Below are 7514 nucleotides of genomic sequence, written 5' to 3' on the forward strand. Positions count from 1 at the left end.
AGAACCTAAAAATAACCTGAATTGTTTTGCAATACAATGTACCACTTTTTCGGTGTCTCATTAAACGTATATACCTTTAAGCTAAAACTGAAAGAGCAATGGATAAAATGTCTGTCTCTCTGTCAATACAATGCTGAATTGGTTCTAAAGTCGTTCGAAACACCGAAGGTTCGAATGGTGGTCAGGAAGAGGAACATCTTCAGTATTAAGTAAACTGTTCGAAAGACTTCTGTTCGAAAGAAGTAAACTGTTTCAAAGACTTCTGTTCGAAAGACTTCTGCTGAATAGAATTGTAGAGTGGGCAAACAAATCTACAGGCTTCCCCCACCCCTTTCAATTTGGATTTAGGAGTGGGGCTTGGGCAGAAACTGCCCTGTTTACATTAATGGAAAGCATAGCTTATTATAACGAAAGACTGTCTCCAGTTTATTGCACTTTTTCTCGACAACGAGAAAGCTTTTGACAGAGTCTGGCTTAATGGTCTTTTTTTCAAACTGTATAACGTTGGTATTAATGGAAATTTATGGCGACTTTTACGCACAATATATACTTCAATGCAGTCATGTGTAAGCATTGGAGGTTAAGCAAGGTGTTGGTCGATTTTATCGGCATGGCTTTTTACTCTGTATATTACTCTGTATATTAATAACTTGTTGTATTCACTTCAAGATTCAGGGCGTGGTTCGTGTCTTCCATGGGGTAATACACCCGGCATCCTATTAGCAGACGATACTACGTTGTTGAGCAGCTCCCCTGACGGACTGCAATGTCTACTGAATGATCTATACACCTATGCTAATAGATGGCATTTGAAATATAATGCCAGTAAAAGTGCATTTCTACTGTTTGGGAATATTCTGTCTGTCAATGTGTCTACATTGGTTCACAAGTACTTCCTAAAAAGGAAAATGTAACTTATGCTGGATTGCTTTAAAGTACATCAAAGAAAACCTTAGAACATACCTATCTAATATGTGAAAAACTCAGAATGTTAGTCAATATAAATTATAATCATGGACTATACTTTGGTGGTCTAAATTCTATCCCCGCTGTTCATAAATGGGAAAGGGTAATTTTACCATGTGGATTATTTGCTTGTTGTGTATGGGGTAAACTGTCACCGAAGGAATACGATATGTTTGAAATTATTCAACGTTATTTTTGTAAAAAGATTCAAGGACTGTCTAGACGCACTCCTTCCGTCTTTACCAGAGATTGTCTGGGTTTAATTTCACTACAGGCGTACATTGATCAACGAGCTCTCTTATTCCTTGGAAGACTATGTAATAGTGACATTAACTTTGCATTTAAAAGACTATTGCAGCACAGACTTGTTTAGTATGAACTCGATACAATTAAAGAAAAAGATGATAAATGTAAAATGTCACCCGTATACCACATGCTTTCACAAGTATGAACTCAATAATGATATAAACACATATAACACCTATTCTCATCCCCCCCCCCCCCAAAAAAAAAACATGCATGGGCGAGTCGAGTTAAAAAACAAATAAGCGTATGTGACCATAACGTAATTCATGCAGAGATTCATTCAAGAGAAAACCTAAAACGATACTCTCTTATACGATCACCTAAGGTACACAGACTTTGGTAACTAACAATTGAAAGTCCGGAACACTTCTATGCTTTAGCATATTTATTATGTCTTAGCACCTACAGTATACAATCTGATGAATGGTTATGCGGGACATTTGCTTTTGATACTATCAAACATGTGTTTATGTATTGTAAAAAGACTCAACAACAAAGAAGTATTCTTGTTGAAGCTATTATTGATTTACTAGATGTGACAACTTTTCCTAGTATCTAGAACGATGATGATGATACCTTTCTGTCCTTTTTTAGTTGGCGGTTTGCCAAGAGAAAGTACTATGGCAATTGAATACAATCTATTGACAAATATAATGCTCCGAGTATGTAAAACTGTTAAAATGTGGAAAAACCTACCAAGAAACATTATTTGATAACGATGTGAAACTGCCTGTACATATAATAATCAGCTGTTACATATATACATTTGTAGAACACCGTAATATCTCATATCAATGTATCTTCATCAACTTGAGAAAATAAAGATGATCTATTTATCTATCTATCCTTTCCCTCACTCATAAGCTAATTAAATCCTGTGAATAGCTTTCATGAGGAATGGTTTTGGAGAATTGGTTATGCCAAAGATTCCATCCAAGGAGGGCATCTGGCCATCTACCGGGACGATCTTGAACATCTGGATCATGGTGGTCAGGAAGAGGAAGAACTCCATCCGGGCCATCGACTCACACAGACAAACTCGTCGACCTGAAATGTTTCAAACATTTGAGTTTCAAATCCAACGTACCTGACCTACGTGTGTTGGCATCTATGCCATGGAATACGATATACTTTTGAGATGTTTCTCAATTCGTTGATTTTGCTTCATTGCAATGCCAAATATGCTGTCATCATGAAGTCTAGCTGTTCATGTAAAGCCGCTCTGTAGATGCACGGTGAAAACGATATGAAGAAAATGTTATTTCTTGAAAGTGGTTGTTCTGAAGCTCCGAATGAGTTTGTTTGGATGAACATATATTCGGATTGAAGAATCATTGTTATGATCACATTATATAAATCCATTTGATTAAATAGGGTCTTGACTAACTGAATTTCTAGAATAAATTTGTTTATTTGTTTGTTTGTTTGTATAACGCTGCACTCAGCAATATTGAGTTTGTCCACGCGATTAAACTCACCCAAAGAGAAGGGAATGAACTCTTCTTTCTTTACAATCTTGCCAGTGTCGTCAAGGAAACGACCGGGGCGGAATTTGTTTGAGCCATCCCACACATCCGGGTCCTATAGGACCGAGTCAAGCATTAATATGACGTTGACACCCTTTGGGAACGTGTACCCTCTGACCTGTACATCGTGGGGAACGGTGTGTGGGAGAGCGGTTGGCCCGATATCCGCAAGTCTCAACACTTCCATAATGGTGGCCTCCACGTACGGCAGATTGGTCTTGTCCTTCATTGAGGGTCATCTGCTCTGGCCGATATTTTCCTGGATCTCCCGAAAACACTTTTCTTGTACATCCGGGTTGTGGAGAAAGTAGGCATTTGTCCATCGAATTGTAGTGGCTGTGGTTTCTGTGCCAGCCAGGAAGAGGTCTTCAATAGTCATGGCCAAGTTCTCCACTGAAACATAACATCAACCTTGATATAACCTCACATAAAATCTTATAGGGATTAGTTAGTTAAGATCTCTGTGGAGTGTTTTCCCCTTTGTTGTAGCGGGAGCCGGTGTGTGATATGCTCGTAGGGTGGATGAAATTCCTGATTTAGGACTTGTCCTCATACCCTAAAAGTACATAGAAAGTGGTCAAATTTAATCATATGTTATATTAGGGATTATAGTTCCGTAGTAAAGTTAAACTTCTAGTACTTTTGGGGTGTGAGTGCCAGTTAACACTTGTCAAAGGGGTATACAAAGTACGTGATCTGGACTACCAGTTATCGTGCTTCCAATATGTTCGCCCTCAAACACTTTCATGCTTACGTTTGATCTTCCAAAGTTGATTGAATCAATTGAAGTAGGATGTTTCTTTGTGAGAATTGACATTTATGTTCCCAGTCTTCTCGCGAGCTTTCATTCCAGGGAATATGGTCATGGACAGAAAACACGTAAACATACACATTTTCTAAATCTTCCTCGCAAAAGAACATCAGACACTCAAACAACATTGTCACCACTAAGTCTTTTGAGAAAGACAAAACAAGAGTTTTGTATTCCAAAAGGACCCAGAAACACTGTGTCCATTTCTGATATTGTCGACATCTTAAACATTTTGGTATTTTCTCGTGCCTGCCAACTTCAACCATTAACTTGTTTGAGCTGCATCTAAATTGTGTAAATGATATTCTGCATTTTCTTATATTCACATCAGCTTAAGAGTTTTCTGTGCATATTTGCATTTTAAAATATCTATTATATTCGCATTTGCTAGAAACATCTACAGTTGATCTCCATGTTCATGTCAAAAAGCGTCTGCCTTATTTTTGGTATGAACATAGCATGATTCTCTAAGAAACATTGGTTGTCCCAGATTTAACCATACCCACATTAATACAGTAGACATTTAACATTGTATTCTTTTCATACATAAGCATCATATCATAACATTATTTTGGAAATCAACTTTCTGGCATATGTAGTTAAATTTAATCAATATCTTATGATATCTTATATATATTGTTCCCAGCTGTCCATTTCTTGAATCCTAGGTCTTTCAAACTGTAGATGTCACGATGTGTTTTAGAGTGTACGCTGTATATTATGCACTCCCATGCACAGCAGATTGAATACTAGTAAATCAACACACGTATTAAAGTGTACTAGTCCTGTCTATGCAAGCATGACACAGCACTGGATACTTTGTTTGAGGCTATCGCCTCGTGAAAACTACCACTACCACTACTGAAGACGCTTGTTGTAAGTGGTGACTAACGTCATCTGGTGGTCAGGCTTGATGACTCTTAGTACTACTACTACTACTACTACTACTACTACTACTACTACTACTACAACTACTAAGCTGGAACTTGCCTCTGTTACCATCAGGTGTATATTGCACTATACTGGAGCTAGTCACTGTAACTATCTGACACAACCACGTGCGAGCCCGTTGCCGAAACATACCAACGTGACATGCACGTGTAACATCACTTGTTTGGTTATAAAAACGTTGGGTCTTCATTTGCATGCCATCACAATCTTACAGTGAACAGCTACTTGATGGAAGCATGTATACCTTGTCAGGAAAATCAACACGGCAGTGTACAAGTTTCGCTAAAAATCTAAAATAACAAATATACTGCTTTTAATAGTCGGGTATGCATAAAATACTTTGAGTTACGTTGAACTTACATACCCTCTCAAGGGGACAATTAGTCTAACCTACTTCAACCCCCATCGAGTGTACAGCAACCAACAATCTACGTTTTCTTCTAAACAAACACTACAAATTTATAAAATAACACTTAGTACATCAAGATTTATCCATTGATTCAATTCCTTTGATCCTTGATCCCTAATCCACGGAGGTTTTGTAACAAAACGTGGTGACCACAGTTACAGTTGAGGTTCAGGACAATTTGTGAAAAATGGAAGCAAATGCCACCTGAGGTTTACTGGGAAAACAATATGTGAAATGCTGGACGTCCTCATTGATAACATCTACGTAAGATTTGGGGGTAAGACTTTTAGGCAAGAAGGAGGCATCCTTACTAGCAGACCTGTTTCTTATTGCATCTGAATTGGAATTTCGTCTCGGATTGGTAAAGTCAAATCAAGGTAATTTGGCCAAGAAGTTTAACTTAAGCTTCAGGTATATCGATGATCTGATATTGTTCAATAACAATCAAATGGCCAATTCACTTCCACTGATTTACCCACCTGGACTTGAAAAAAAGGAGACCAGTGAGACCGCCTCATCTGTATCATATTTAGATCTATGCATAAAGATTCAGAGGGACAAAACAATCCACTTCAACTTTCCAATAGTCAACGTTCGCCATATGCAATATTCCTGCAGCTCAAGTCCTTTGAATCTAACAAACAACTCTCCACAAGACTGTATGACAAGAGGTATGACTTCAACTTTCCAATAGATAACATTCCCTTCATGTCGAGAAATATTCCAGCAGCCCAGCCTTTGGTGTTTACATTTTACAACTTTTGACTTCTACCATATTTTCCCGTGTTTTTTTAGGTGTACAAGTGACCTGCCTTTGCATGTGTTTGAGACGGGTACAACCGATCGGGCAGGATTCGCTCACCTTTTCGCGAACACCTGGTATCATCACTATTTGATAGTGATTCCTAAACACATGCTCATTATATAGTCGGAATAGTACTATCGACTTTGCTTTCTGCAGATATTTCTAGTTGATATGGAAAGGGTTTTGTCGCTTTATTTTAAAAAAAACAAGAATTAAATGGGAACGTATGCTAAAATGATCCTGCATGGATGAAACTTTGAAAAAGTTAATCTTTGTAATCGAAAAATCGACACAGTCTATCAGGGCATGCTTGGCCGTGTTCATGTATCACAAGGGATTCAGAGTTTCAGCAAATATTCATTTGTGTATCTGCTATAGCCAATACGACATCTTTGTAAAATTACCTCTTCTAAACTGGACTGACAACCCAAGTTAGTGGTTAGATAGTTGGTTTAATGTCACATAGGTGTCCTACATTTTTGCATTAGATAACTGGGATATCAGATCCAATCATTGTATGAGATAGGGAGGACTGTCACATATTTGTTGAGTGGTACTTTGGCTGCAGTATCAGCCATTGTGTTACCACTGATTTAAACATGGCTGGTTTACCAACAAAAGACGATGTCGTATTTTCCAGAAGCAAAATCGTTATATAATCCTATAATTTTACATAAAAGAGGAAACATTATTAATGGCCCGAGGACAGGAAAGAGCATCTGAAAATATTATGAATTGTTTATGTTTAGATTGAGTATTTATGCGTTTGAGAGCTGTTATGATTGACTTTAATTCTGCTGTAAAAAAGAATTATCGTCTGTTAATCTTAAAGATATATTTCTGGATCCAGGGCCAGTGGCACTAGTTACTGTCCTTGGATCCGACTGTAAATTTAGATTTGTAAGTGTTATATGTGTTCCGCAACTCATTTTATTCTTGCTGGAAGATTGGTTTGTTTGTTTCTGATTTCTTAAGGTTAGTTAATTGCTCTGGCTGTAGCAGATGCCATGGGTGAGAAGACAAAAGCTGAGTAGGAGCTATATTTTAAAGACTGATATTGGCAGCAGAAATGGCAGGTGTGATTCTTATTCTAAGTGGTCGAATAAGGGATGACTTTGTATGGGACATTTCTTCTTACAGTCGATAAAAACGTCATATGTAGAATTACTTTAATTTGAATACAGCTTTGTGAAATATTGTAAGGGAGGTTTTATCCGATGTTGTTTTAGTGATCAGTCTCCACATACAAACTATTGATAAGGGTTGTTCTGAAGGCTCGAAGCAAAGCCCCAGGCCTTCATGATGAATATTATCTGATGTTAAATTACTTTTCCAGGATCCACCACAGATGATGGAGACATAATCAAGTTTGAAGTGGATCAGCGCTCTGTGCGATTGGAGTTTCTAATCCCTTCCCCACTTTAAGTTTTAGATGACTTTCAACAAGTCAAGGGCTTTCGGGCATTTGTTATATATTTTTTTTTATGTGCTGTAAGACGGTCAAATGGTGGTCAGTAATGGTACCAAAGAACTTGGCCTCTTTTACAACTTTAAAAGGATAGCCATCTACAATAGTTCAGGATCTTTGATAGCCTTGTACAATCTACAATACTGTGTACAATTAGTTTTAGATTTTGAAAATCTAAAATCATGTTCTAATGACCACTTATGTATTTTATGTAGGCATTACTGCAGCTACCTTCTCGATAGTATTCAAATTCTTACCACAACAGGAAATGT

The 7514-nt window shown here is 37.6% G+C and overlaps 1 pseudogene; it reads right to left on the minus strand.

The window, feature by feature from the left end:
* Positions 1-2105: 2105 nt before the first annotated feature.
* Positions 2106-3546, minus strand: LOC139453803 (cytochrome P450 2U1-like; annotated as a pseudogene).
* Positions 3547-7514: the final 3968 nt, after the last annotated feature.

This window comes from Haliotis cracherodii, unplaced genomic scaffold, assembly GCF_022045235.1.
Source record: "Haliotis cracherodii isolate W230 unplaced genomic scaffold, xgHalCrac1.p SCAF_10, whole genome shotgun sequence".
Lineage (NCBI taxonomy): Eukaryota > Metazoa > Mollusca > Gastropoda > Lepetellida > Haliotidae > Haliotis > Haliotis cracherodii.